The following is a 13,504-nucleotide window of genomic DNA, read 5'->3' on the forward strand; positions in this document are numbered from 1 at the left end:
TGTCTCTAGCGGTGACTCTTCTGCCCCTTTCTTTCTCTTATAAGGACCCCTGTGATTACATTCGACTCACTCAGGTAATGCAGAACAATCTCCCTTTCTCCAGATTCTTAACTCAGTCACAACCGCAAAGTCCCTTTCTCCCTTTTGCCATATCCACAGATTCTAGAGGGTGGACATCTTTTGGGATATAATAGGGCATTAATCTGTCCACTATAATAGGTGATCAGTAAATATTTGTTGAGTGAATGAAGGAACAAACCCTTTGTTTTCAAACAGGCTTTGTCCTGCTTGTTGTAAATTTAATGCTAGTTCAGGCCAGACTGTCTTCACACCTGGCATTCTAGTGGTTCATTGTCCCCAGAGGATGTGGGCTGTACAGCACCCTCTACCCCAATCTGATGGCACAGCTCCAGGTCAGCTCTCCTACAGTGTTCCTTGTAACCTCTCCCTCCATGGGGCTTCCGTCAGCTTGCTGTGCAGCATGTGCTAATAACAGCTCCCACTGCACTCCCTATTTCTGCTTTTCAGGCATATCAAATTTCAAAACACCTTACAGGCTGTGCCACTATGTTACCCTCTCAGCACTGATTATTAATATCCACTAACACCATCTCCAGGGGAAACCTTCCCCAAGGGTGCTGTGTAGGCCTTAGATCCTTGCAGTCCTGGGGAGCAGGGCTGGATGTCAGTGCTTCAGGGTTCATAAGTTGGAGGAGTGGGAGTTGGAAGAATGGTTTTATAAGAAGGTGCAATTACAAGCTTGATCATATTGTAGTTGCTACAGCATCTAAGGAGAGATGCCACTCATTCATTTATATATTCTTCCAATATTCACTGAGCACTTTTCAGAGTGAGGGACTGGCATGTGCTGCTTTCAAACCACATTAAGTGCACCTCTGAGCTAGATGCTCACTATGGCTCCTGGTGACCGAGCTAAGCCCCTCTAGTGGGTGGTACCATGAAGCAGATTCTGTAGAAGGAATCGTACGTGGTCTGTTGTAACTGTCCAACAATGGTAGGACTCTTTACCAGGCAGCGGTTTCCCAGTTATGGGAAATGTTTAGACAGAGGCGTAAGGGATTTAAAGAAGACTCCTACATGGGTGGGAGTTCAGCTCATACGACTCCTGAGGTTTCTTCTAGGTCTAAGATGCTGTTTTTCATTAAGTTGGGGTACCACGCTGGATAGAGCCATATGGTTAGTACATTGGTCACTGTTAGGCACAAATGAAAGAAGCCACCCTGGTTTCCCTAGCAGAAAAGGAATTTGTTTATTAACAGATAATAGGTTTCTCATAGAATGGTTAGGATGCTTTTCAAAACACAATGGGGGCTGAGCTTCCAGGAACAGGAAGCCACTCCCTCTTGTTGCCGCCAAGTGCTGGATGCCATCGTTTACAAGAGGGACTGGAAGTGCACTAGAGATGTTTACTAAACCTGGCTTCTCTGTCCCCTTCCTTCCCTGGCTCTGTGACTTGTGTGTACTCCCCAGCTCTATTCTTTCTTTTCTGATGTTGCCTTTGTAAGAACATGGGTTCCAGTTTGGAATTTCCCCATATATTACTCTAAATACTTCCTCTGGGAGATAAACACAGTTGGAAAATAAAAGTTAGTGAGACCAGTGATTGTTTCCATGCAGATAGCATCAGTCTTTGTTGACATCTGCCCCCTCTGGCACTAAACTCAGTTAATCCCAATGTGATTATCTGGCCCACATTTTTCTATTTCTTTTTCTCCTTAGGGGTAAGGGGTGAGGAGTTAGTATTTATAAAGTAAAAATTAAAAGAAGAAGACGCAAATTCTCAATTTCCATGCCTCAGAGATAAACTTTTCCTATATCTTCAACTAGGAGATTTGTTTTTGAAAATCTAAACTTGTAATTTATTGAATTTTCCCCTCTGGACAGACATTGGAGATTTCTCTGTTGTTTGTTATTACAGACAGTGATACAGTGGGCATTTGTGTGTAAATAATACTTAGGCGTTTGCTGCTACTGTTGTAGGAGAGTTCTTGAAGGAGAATTTCTGACACACAATTCATGCGCGTGTATTTTCTCCAGATAATGATAAATTACTCTCCACCAAAGTTGTCAGATTAACATTTTCACCACTAGTATATAAAGGTACATTTTTCTGTACTCTAACACTAAATGTTAAAATTTTTTCCATTTTTAGATAAAAAATGCTTTCTCTGTAAAAATGTTTCTTTCATTCTTTATCAGTTGGGTAGCTCTTTTTTGCTTGTGTCTGCTAGACATTTTTGTTTTTTTGTTTGTGACTTGCCTGTTCATATCTTTTGATGATTTTCACACTGACTGGATTCTCTTTCATCTTTTAATTACAGGAATTCTTTATAGGTTTCACATACTAAACCTGCACAAATATGTTCTTCCCTGTCTGTCACTTGTGTTTAAGTCTATTAACATTGTCTTTAATTACAGTTAACTTTGTCCCTCTTTTCCTTTATGTTGTCTGGTTTTGCTTCATGTTGGGAAAGGCTTTCTTTACTGTAAGATTATAAAAATATCAGTGTGGTGCTTCTTCAAGGACCTAGAAATAGAAATTCCACTTGACCCAGCAATCTTATTACTGGGTATATGCCCAAAGGATTATAAATTCTTCTATATAAAGACACATGCACATGTATGTTCCTAGCGGCACTGTTTACAATAGCAAAGACCTAGAACTAACCCAAATGCCCATCAACGATAGACTGAACAAGGAAAATGTGGCACATATACACCATCGAATACTATGCAGCCATAAAAAACAATAAGTTCGTGTCCTTTGTAGAGTCATGGATGAATCTGGAAACCATCATTCTCAGCAAACTGACACAAGAACAGAAAATCACACACTGCATGTTCTCACTCATAGGTGGGTGTTGAACAATGAGAACACATGGAAGAGAGCATCACACACAGGAGTCTGTTGTGGGGGGCCAAGGGAGGGACAATGGGGTGGGGTTGGGAGGTCGGGAGGGATAACATGGGGAGAAATGCCAGATGTAGGTGATGGGGGGATGGAGGCAGCAAACCACATTGCCATGTGTGTACCTATGCAACAATCCTGCATGATCTGCACATGAACCCCAGAACCTAAAGAACAACAACAAAATTCTCCCACATTTTTCTAAAACTTAATGAATTTAAACATTTTTGTTACTTATTAGAAATATGTTGTTAGTATGATGTGAATTTGGAATTTAACTCTTTTTTTCTGAAGGAATGATCATTATCCCCAGTCTTAAAAAAAATCAGCCCTTCCCCTCATTTTAGCTTATGCTAAATTACCATATGTCTTGATTGTTTTTGTATATCCTAATATATTTTACTGCTTTTTCACTATTCTCATTTCAGGAATAGATTGCTTTGATTATATTGGCGTGCTCTCCTCCTTCATTCTTCTTTCCACTATTTTCTGAACTACTTTTGCACAGTTTTCATTGCTTTTATCACTAATGAGCTGAATATTTTTCATGTTGATACTTTTTCTGTTTGATCTCATGTTGATTCTTTGATGGTGTGCTTTGCCACCGTAAAGGTGTTGACTTTGAGAGGCAGCCTTGAAATTTCCCAGCAGAGACACCAGGCGGGTCCTGAGGGTGTGGGATGAGGTTGTACCTGGAGAGATTTAAATGTGTGAGTCACTCTCACAATTGAAACTAGGAGTAGCTGAGTTCTCAGAAGAAGGGTGCCAGGAGAGAAGTGAATGAAGGGCCAAGGTTTAGGAGATGAGGATAGTAGACAAGAGGAAGAAGAAACTCCCCACCAAGCCAGACTCAATAAGACGCATAGGTTAGGAAGGAAACTATAAAGACGGAAATGCTGGGCCACATCGGAGGTTCTTGCTGAAAAAATAAGATCTTCAGCCTCTCGCTTTAGAGAGAGATGACAAAAATGGCACAGGCATAATATCAATACCATAGGGGTGAGGATTTGTAGGCAGCTCTGCCCACAAATGTGACCCTAACACCCAAGTCTTATTAGTCACATTTGCAGAGGGATATGTTTTGTGCTATTTTCTATGCTAGTGATACATTCCAACTAATTAATTCACATGCTATTCCGACCAGTGGCCCTAATGACTCAGGACACCAGTTTTAAGCCTGTGATCAGCAAGAGTGGCAATCTGTGAGAATGGGCAGAGTGGATGCTAATTGGGCTAGCCAAATTCTGAACCACTGACCTTAGTCCCTAATCAACAAAAGAGATGGACCGCATTCAAAGAAACGGCAAATTTACCTTTGTATTATGTGAAAAAAAAGTATAGCTGTTTTGTTGTCTAAGTTAGAAATAGGTTCCAAAATTGTGGGTTTTAAACAGCAGCATGTAGACAACCTGAAATATTGCATCAAGTATTTGAAATAAATATGGTTTATATAGACAGTTGCTTCAGCAAGGCGTGCTGTGCAGCTTCAATCCTGCTGCTCAGTGATGCTTCAATAAGGTTTTGTTGACTGTTCAGGAAATTCACTGTAGGCTCTTTCGCTTTCTTCATACTCACCCAGCTTGTTTATTTTCAGCAGTTGATTTAATCTTTTATTCTACAAGAAAATATAAATAATTAGTTTTAAATTTCCTGTCATTGCCTGAACCTCTGTCAGCCTCTTACCTCAAAATATATTTGCCTATACCTTCATCTCTGCTGCTGAATCTGTCTGTAGTTCTTCCCACCTCTCCTCATTTCTCCTCATCGGAAGATATGATCCGTTTGTACTTTGAACTAAGACTTATTGACATGTACTTCCTTTAACTTACACTCAAGTTAAAAAGCCAAACAATGTTGAAAATTTAATTAAAAAATAATCGATTCTTTGGATTTAACCCTTTCAACTCTTTTACATTTTTTTTCATTCGTTTGACATTTCACCTTTACATTTTAAAACAGAAGGCATACATCATGTTCTCTTGAATCATTTATGCAACTGCCCAAAAGAGTTATAATAACAAGTCTCTATTACATTCATACTAAGCATAAGTATGTAAATTTCATTCATAGATGAGCCAAGTAGTGTATTATAATAATTCCTTTATCACATAACTTCCCCCCTCTCCCCAAGAAGTGCTTACCTATTTTTTTGTAAAAAACATTTTTGAGTCTGTTCTGATGCTTGCATTGTCTCTTCAGACTGAGTTCTTTCTTTCTTTTGGCCATTTTGCATGCTTTGTAATTTTTGGCTGAAGGTTAGACATGATGTATCAGATAGAAGGAACTTGGTAGACAAGCCTTTAGTGTGAGGCTTTATGTTTATCTGGCTAGGTATTAAGTTGTGTTTGTTTATTATAACTGTGGTATCAGAGGCTAAAGTTTCCTTTATTGTCCTTGTTTTTGTCTCTCCTATTGTTTTTGGGCTTCCCTAGAGACTTCTTCTTAAATAGGATCTGAAGCGTTAGCTGTATTTACCTGTTATTATACAGAAGCCCTACTGATGCAGTGGTTAGGTGGGGAGTTATAAGGTGGGAAATGGGAATCATTCTATAGTCCTGTGATTGGCTCCCAGTCTTTTAGTGAGTCTGAATTTGGCATTTCTGTTTCTCCCTATTGGAGGCTGGAGGGAGCTGGACTTGGGTATTTTTTTTGCCCAACTCATATTTTTAAGTCCGTATCCTCTTTTCTTGTCTTAGTATCTCAGATCTTGATTCTTTCTGGAGGGATGCCAGGTAAATCATCTTGCTTCTCATTCATATCTCCCTTAGCTAACTCACTTACCAGCAACTCATATTCACTTTCTTTCCATATGCTAACCCTTCTCAGTTTCATTGAAAATAGATGTGTCTGTTATTCTCCTCATTGAGTTTGGGGAAATTTTTGAGAGATGAAGGGAATAGAAACAGCTTGACTCCAGCAATTTAATGCTCCATGTCCCTGATGAGCAAATTACCAGATTCTAGACAGAAGCCTTGTTTCAGGACATAGTTAGTTGGTGTCCAAATCAGCATCAGGCTATGGAGGCAGGAGTATTACTTAGGAGGACATGACAGGGGATAGCAGGTGCAGGATCCAAGCCCTTGGCTTCCTGTTCCACTTGGAAGAGATGCCACCACCCAGGAACAGTCAGATTTCCTAGGATGCAGAAGGAACAAGAGTTCGATGTAGTGACTCCAAAGTCTGCTTTAGCTCCAGGGAGCTTTGCAGAATTGTATCTTCCTAAGAACTATTTTCAACTGTCTTAATGTCTTTTTGGACATCCTTTTTGTTGCATTTTTACTGGCTTTTTGTCCACCATCCCTGATAAACTGGCTTATCTTCCCTTCTGCACCATGACAGCATTCCAGCTGCATCCTCTTGTTTTTCTGGTCTTCTCACTGGTTCCAGGTTTAATATCTTGGGACCCTAAAAGTCTACAATCAGCTACTTTAGATCACAGCTGGTGCTAGTTAGGCTATTTTGCTTCATCTTTCCCTTGAAACTCCCAATTCTCATTGTCCTTAACCTTGGAATATGTGCAGTGTTCCCCATCTTGAAAAAATTTTCTCTAAACTCTGCTAACCCCACAAGTGACATTCTTTCTCACGCCTTCCACTGGCAAACTTCTCTGAGAAGTGTACATCTGTGGCTTTTGTTTTCTTGCCATCCACAGACTCTCATTAATGACTTAGGTTGTAATCTGGCTTTAGTCCCCATTACAATTAAAAATCTGTCTCCAAAGTCATCAAATGAACTAATTTCTAGTTCAGTTGTCTTTTTTCAACAAGTTTCATCATCTTCCCTTTTAAAAATTATCATCTCTTAAGTTTGAAAAACACTTTATCCTGGGACTTCTGGGACTCCTCTGTGGGTTCACTTTGTTTGGACTCCTCCACCCCACCCACCCCACTCAGTGGAGACTACGCCAGGGCTCAGCCCTTGGCTTTTAGTTGTTTTCATTTTTAATACCCTCATCTTATCCACTAGCCTCGTATCTACATTTCTGGTCCAAATCTCCAGGCTGTAACTGCCTCCTGGCTTCAGGTCTATAGTTCCATTATATGGTTAATATCTTCACTTATATCTTTAATTGACACTTCAAATTCAACTATTTAACATTGAATTTATCTTTTGCTCAAATTAGTTATACTTCTTAATGTACTTAAATATATCTATGGTGTTATCATTTTTGTTTTTGAATAAGCTCAAATCATTAAAATCATCTTTTAGTCTTCCATCTTCTCTTCTCTCTCATGCCCCATCAGCCTTTTTTTTGAATTGCCAAATATCTTTCCCTTCCTTTTCTTTACAACCTTCACCATGCTAGGCATAAGCCTTTCTTAACTCATTATTGTTGAGTTATTGTAGGTCATTGTAATGCCTTACAAAGTGGTGCTTCGGGTTCTAGCTTCTTATCTTTTAATTAATCCTGCATGTCACTGCCTAGTCAATAGATTGGTTAATTAATATTTTCTCTGTCTTAAAATAAGTTGAGGCATACTGCAATTTGCCATTGTAACTTTACTGCTTAAAAACCCTCAGTGCCTCCTGAGTTGAGTTGGGTTCTTACAGGTTTGGACTTCAAATCTTGGAATGTAAATCACTTCCACATTTCTCTTGCTTGCGCATAAAAAGAATGAAGACACCAGTGGGTGGACGTGGCTCCCTGATGCCTTCCTATTCCTTCATGAAGGTGTGCCTGGTATTTGGTAGTTCTGAAAACCTCTGTGGAATGAGGAATTTGCTAGATCAGAGAAGTGCAGAACTTTAGTGTCACTTCCTTCTTAATTCTTTTGGGCTGTTGTCAGAGGTGTACTGGAAGAAGTGGGGAATGTTGGCACATAAGCTATTCCACAGTAACATAGTTTTGTGTTCTGCTTTTTGTTGTATCATCTGTTCTTTCTGAGGTTTTTCAGTAGAGTAGGCTCAGGCCATGGCCTACCATAGTCCCATGTAGGATGTCAAATATGGTGCTGTTGTGACCACTTTCCCTTTCTGTGCTCAGGGCAGACATTATTAACCAATCACAGGCTCTTTACCTAAGCCAGGTTGTGGCTTTAGAATCCTCAACATTTTGTTTTGGCCCTGAGGAAGGGCAATCCAACCCTTACCAATGGGTTCATTCATCCACTCATTCATTCCACAAATATGTATGGAGCACCTATAGCGGATGGGTACTATCTCCTAGGTACTGGAGATATCTCAAAGAAAAAGTCATATGTCCATTGTTGTGGAGTTTATATTCTTATGGGGGATAAAGGAAATAAGCAAGTAAATGAACAAGATTATTTGAGACAGCCATAAGGTCTATAAGAAAACTGAAACAGGGTACTGTAGTTGAGAAGGACTGGGGTAACTACTTTGGACACAGAGATCAGAGAAGGTCAAGGATATATGCTTTCTTTTCTGGGAGCTGACTGAGGAGAGGGTGGTTCCATGAAGAGCATTACAGAGATGGGGCAGGGAAAATCAAAGCTCCAAAGCTGGGAATACGTTTGGCTTGTTCCAAGGACAACTAGGAGGCCAGTGTGGCTAGAGCAGCATAATGAGTAGGGAGATGGGTAGAAGAGGAGGAAAAGCACAGCAGAGGAAACAATCAATAGATTGAAGAGACAGGTACAGAATTGCAAACCTACAACTGATAAGGGGTTAATATCTAAAATATATAAGCAACTCAGACAGCTCAAAAACAAGAAAGCAAGTAACCCAGTTAAAGGATGGGCAAAAGATCTGAGTAGACATTTCTCAAAAGGAGACATACAAATGGCCAAATCTACGAAAAAATGCTCAACAACACTAATCATCAGAGAAATGCATATTAAAACCACAATGAGATATTACTTCATCCTAGTTACAATGGCTATCATAAAAAGAAGAAAGGTAACAAGTGCTGTCAAGATAGAGAAAAAAGAAAACCCTTGTATGCCATTGGTGGGAATGTAAATTAATACAGCATTATGAAAAACAGTATAGAGGTTCATCCTAAAATATAAAAATAAAACCACCATGGCTGGGCATGGTGGCTCATGCTTGTAATCCTGGCACTTTGGGAGGTCGAGGCAGACAGATTGCTTGAACCCAGGAGTTTGAGACTAGCCTAGGCAACATGGCAAAACCCTATCTCTACAAAAATTAGAAAAATTAGCCAGGCGTGATGGTACATGCCTGTAGTCCCAGCTATTTGGGAGACTGGAGTTGGGGGATCACTTGACCCCAGGGACTTGAGGCTGCAGTGAGTCTAGATTTTGCCATTGCACTTCCCCACCTGGAGGACAGAGTAAAACCATGTCTCAGAAAAAAAAAAAAAGTCACCATATGACTCAGCATTCCTGTTATGGTATATATCCAAAGGAAATGAAATCAGTATGTCGAAGGAACACGTGCACTGCCATGTTTACTGTATTCGCAATAGCCAAGATAATGATTCAATCTGGGTATCCATGAACAAACAAATGGATAAAGAAAATGTGGTATATATGCACCATGGAATACTAGTGAGTCTTACAAAAAAAAGGAACTTCTGTTATTTGTGATGACATGGATGAACTTGGAGGACATTACGTTAAGTGAAATAAGCCAGGCACAGAAAGACAAAGACTGCACGATCTCAGTTATGTGTGAAGTCTGAGAAAGTTGAACTCATAGAAGCAGAGAGGAGAATGATGGTTACCGAAAGATGAGATGCAGGTGTGGAGAAGTGGGGAGATACTGCTCGAAGGATGCGAAATTTCAGTCAGATAGAGGAATAAGTCAAGAGATCTATGGTGCCACATGGTGACTGTAGTTAATAACAATATATTGTATTTTTGAAATTGCTAAGAGAGTAGATTTTAAGTATTATTATTACTTTTTTTGAGATGCAGTCTCACTCTGCCACCCAAGCTGGAGAGCAAGTGGTGTGATCTTGGCTCACTGAAACCTCTGCTTCCTGGGTTCAAGCGATTATCCTGCCTCAGCCTCTCTTGAGTAGATGGGATTACAGGCGCCCGCCACCCCACTGACTAATTTTTGTATTTTTAGTAGAGATGGGGGTTTCACCATGTTGGTTTGGCTGGTCTCAAAATCCCGACCTAAGGTGATTCACCTGCCTTGGCCTCCTAAAGTGCTGGGATTACAGGGATTACAGACATGAGCCACCATGCTTGGCCAGATTTTAAGTATTCTTACCACAAAAAAGATAAGTATGTGAGGTAATACATATGTTTATTAGCTCAATTTAGCCACTCCACAAATCTGTACGTACTTTAAAACAATGTACTGTGCACAAAAATATACATAATTTTTTGTCGGTTAAAAATTAATTAATTTAAAAAAGAGGGTCGGGAATACTTGTCTATTTTGTTAACACAAATGAAACTCTATTTTCACTTACTCATTAAACAAATATTTGTCTTGTGTTCAGCATGATTCTAGGTGCTGGGTCCATTATTTCCTTGCACACAAAAACCCTTTCTTTTCACCACAAATATGCTGTGAACATTTTATTTTCTTTGGTGCTTTGCACCTCTTGATTCCTTCCCTCCAGGTCTTTGTGCATGTTTCACTCTTCAAATCCCAGATATTGTCATATTTTATCTGTGAAACTTTTCCAACCAACTCAAAGTAGGGTCATTTCTTTTTCCCCTGAATTTCTCTAATGATTATTCTATGAGTCGTTTATTAAAACAACGTATTTATTTATTTTCATCTTTCTTCATCCTTTCTTCAGTTCAATGTTGCCTTTGAGGGTGGAGGTTTTCCTCTATGTTTTGAAGTCTCCACATAGCTCATGGTTGCCTGGTCCATAGTTGCAGCTCAGTGAAATAAAAACCTGCCTGTAGAAGCTGACCTGCCTGTGACCGACCTGAGGGCTTTTGAGATTGGTGTTGTGTTTGGGCGCATGAGAATGAGTGCATGTCCTTCTGCTCCATTGATGTGAAAAGGCTCCCATAGTCCTGGAAACAGGATAGGAAGGAGAACAGGTGAGAAGGCACTGGGTGAAGAAATGTGGAGAATGGAGGAAAAGATGATCAGATTTTTGACCACTTTTAGTGTTGAAATTGTCACCAAAATCAAAGCCCAGTAAGTAAATTAAATATGTCCTTTTGATGCATCAATAACTTCACCTTCATATTCAAAGCACAGCAAATAATCTCTTATTTGCATTTGAAACCCATGTTTCAGATGTTTGAAGGTGGTAGTAAAAAATAAAAACCAAAATAAAGCTAAAATAAATAAGAAGCAGCACTAGGCTGGGCATGGTGGCTCACACCTGTAATCCCAGCACTTTGGGATTACAGTGCCAGCCTGGCCGACACGGTAAAAGCCCTGTCTCTACTAAAAATACAAAAATTAGCAGGGTGTGGTGGCATGCCCCTATAATCCCAGCTACTTGGAGGGGAGACAGGAGAATCCTTGAACCAGGAGGTGGTGTTTGCAGTGAGCAGAGATCAGGCCTCTGCACTCCAGCCTGGGTGGCAGAGTGAGATTCCATCTCAAAAAGAAAAAAAAAGCAGCAGCACTGGCAGTCACTTGTGGAACCCAGAACTTAATAACCATGAACAAAACCTTAATAAACAGAAAGTTCTGTAAATAAAGTTTAATCATAATGCAATCTTTATTGTTGGGTTAAATGAGCAATCACGTGGGAACATCTCTTCGAATGCTTAAAGCTTTGAGATGCATGTGACTATGTGATAGATGAATTTCAATCTGAAACATTTAGTTAACTTGGTCCTGCTTTTTAATCACTGCTTTAAAGTTTAAAAAAAATGCTGTTGGTCAAATAAAAATAGCAATAGATAAAATCTGCCCTGAGCAAACAGACCATACGTCAATAAATGAATACTTAGCCTAAGCGATTTTCCATGAGACCCATGAAGCATTTCTAATTGAAACTTAACAAGATACAATCCAACAACAAACACTCCAATCTTCGGTTCTAGAAGGGAAATGTGACACTCCATGTAGATGTAGCTTTTTAAATTTAGCTGGAAGAGAATGTGACATGAAGTTGTGTGCTGTAATTTTTAAAAATTGCTAAAGTGTCATGGTTTGCTATTTTGTATTTATTAAAAAAAGTAAATATGCTACACTTAACAGAATGGCAGTAAGTCTGTTTCAGTCTGAAGATTTAATCTTACTAATCATGCTAATATATGCTACCTGCAGTTGGGAATATTTAATAAAACACTGGAATAATTTTGTGCTTATATTTCAGAGGAATTAATAAAAGTACCTTCATCTGCAACATGTAGAACTTTATTGACTTTAAACTTGTATGAAATAGTGCAGGGAAGATAGATCACTGGGGGAGAATGGATGAACCTCTGTGAGGATCTTAGTCATTCAACACACGTGTAGGGCTGAGGAAACTGAGGCACGACTTACTGGATAAGGAGGCAGGAATGTTAGCAAGATCTTTCACTCGTTTGGGTTTTCTATCTTTGAGTCACCGTTGATCAGTTTTTCATTGGACTTCACAAGCCTCTGAGGCAGCAGGGCGGACAGGAAGGACATCCCTGTTTTATAGACTTAGGAAATTTAGGTTTAGAGAAGTTTCCTGTCCCAAATCTCAAAGGTGGAGCCCAGACCTTCTCGGTCTCCACCACCTGTGTCTCGGGTATTCACAGTCCTATCTACCCACATCCAAATGGACAACGTGGCTCTGCAATTTCTGTCAAAAGGGCTCTTTGGCAACAGGAAACACGTCATGGCTCTATTGTGTTGTAGAGGATGGGAATGGGTGTTCCGGCGAAATGCCCCCTCCCCTTTCCCTCCACAGCTCAGATGGCAAATGCGGGACCCAGGGACTTCTGGCCCCAGAGCAGGGCTGTGCCTACCACTTTGCACAGATTACCTGCTAAGTCAGAGTGGAAGGCTAAAGCAGATGTCAAAGGATAATAAAGGTGAATGAGATTTACTCAGAATTGGAGACTTGGTGTTTGTTTTTTCAGAAGAACAATAAACTGTGATTTGAAGTTCACCAGGGAATTCTGAGAGATCTAGTCAAAGATCGAGTGCTGGTTTGAAATGGTTAAAAGGTAACAGTAGAAGGGAGAGTAAAGCCCCAGTCCCAACGCAACGCATGCATCTACTTTGTCTTCCTCGAAGGAGGGGCGCCGGTGGGCGCGTCTCCGGACGAGCATCTCACCTAAGGGGAAATCCCCTTCTCTCAGCACACGGCCAAGTTCTGCCTCGGCTGTCCCACCTGGCCCTCCTTCTAGGGTTTCGGCCCGTTCCTAATCAGCTCCAGCAATGTCCAGCCGGAGCTTCTCTGGGGGCTCTGAGTGGGAAAAAAGTGAGAGCAGGTGCTTCCCAACGTGCGCGCTCCGCCAGGGCCGGGCAGGATCCCGCGCCCAAGTCCCGGAAAGTTGGTCAGCGCCTTTTCTCCCCGAGCAAGCCGCTTCAGGGCTGCTCTCGGAGGGTGCGCTCTGGCAAAGAGAGTGAACCTGAGCGTCCCCGAAACGTCCTGCGCATCTCCCGGGAGCCGGGAGGAACAGGTGCCTTTCCCCGACGTCCGCCAGCGACGCCGGCCGCGCCTCTCCCGGGGACCCCTCGCCCTCTGCCCCCGCCCCCCGTGCCAGGGCGGAGGCAGGCCCGGCTCGCAGGTAATTA

Source organism: Callithrix jacchus, chromosome 5 (genome assembly GCF_049354715.1).
Source record: "Callithrix jacchus isolate 240 chromosome 5, calJac240_pri, whole genome shotgun sequence".
NCBI classification, from domain to species: Eukaryota; Metazoa; Chordata; class Mammalia; order Primates; family Cebidae; genus Callithrix; species Callithrix jacchus.